Below are 1274 nucleotides of genomic sequence, written 5' to 3' on the forward strand. Positions count from 1 at the left end.
CCGAGGCAGGCTCTGGAGCATCTGGGTGGTCCAGTCCCCCCCCCACCCCCGCCACGTGCTCAGAGGCAGCGGGCGCCCGCCCCCAGCGCCCTCCCCCGCCGCAGCTTCCTGCTGAGACCGGTGGCTCCCAGATGTGCGCGGGGCAGACGCTCTGCTTCCCCCAGCCGGGCCCAGGCTGCGACCCCGGGCTGGGCAGGCCTGGGGGCCGCGGGGCCCCGGGGAGTGCGTGGAGCTCAGGGGGCCGCATCTGGCTCCCTCGGGCCACGGACAGGCCTGGTGCTGGGGGTGCTGGTCCTGTGAAATTTCGGGAAGTTGGGACAACCCAGATCCCCCAGCCCCTGCCTAGGCTGTGGCTACCCCCTGCCCACGAGAGGTGCCAGGGGTGCAGCCCAGCCTGTGCCCAGCGAGAGGCTCCCCTGGGGCTCAACGCCACGGGACTCCCATCTCCGGTTCCCCCATTTCCCCTCCCCACAGGGGTCCCTGGCTGGAACCCTGCTTTTCAGAGTGGGGCACCGACACGGCAGGACCCCTCCCCTCCTGGTCTCTGCCAGCTGCTGGCAGCTGCTCTAAGCTCAGCCTGCTTGCTCTCCAGACTCAGTTTCCCTTCTGGGAAAGCGGGCCGAGGCTGCACCTGCCTCGGGGAGGTCCGCACGTCCGCGGTGGCCTGGCTCAGGACGCTCGGCCTGGTGCTCCCCGCAGGGCCATGGCTCTGTCCCTCCAGCATTCCTGTCCCCAGGGACTGCGAGCCCCAAGGTGCTGTAACAGTAACACAGACAGACTGCGGACCAAGCCCTCGGGGCCTCCCCGGCCTCGGGGTGGCCCCACGTAGGTGTGGCCGGGTGGAGCGGGCTTGGTGCCCCCAGCCCAGGGTCCTGGTCCAGTGGAGAAATCTCACCTCTACTCCAGGACAGCCGCCTCCCTGGCTCATCCTTGGCCCACCCTGGGGTCACGCCCTCCCGACTCTGCCCTGTAGGGGGCGCTGTGCAGCAGCCTCCTGGTGGCCCTGCGGGAGTTGCGCCCCCCACCCCCTGGCACGTCTCTATGGGGTGTCCCCAGTCGGGGTTGGGGGACACTGTGAAGACCCGGCCGGGAGCCCAGGGCTTCCTGCTCAGGTGGACCTTGGTGGAGGCAGACGTCCGCCTTGGGTCGTGGACTGGCCCAGTCTTGACAGGGCAGGGCAGATGGCCGTCCTCCGCACCCGGCTGCCCCCCACCCCCACCCCCGGCCCAGGAGCCAGTGAACAAGGCTCCTGAGGGGTCTCCTCTGGGGAGAAC

Source organism: Muscardinus avellanarius (genome assembly GCF_963383645.1).
Source record: "Muscardinus avellanarius genome assembly, chromosome: 1".
Lineage (NCBI taxonomy): Eukaryota > Metazoa > Chordata > Mammalia > Rodentia > Gliridae > Muscardinus > Muscardinus avellanarius.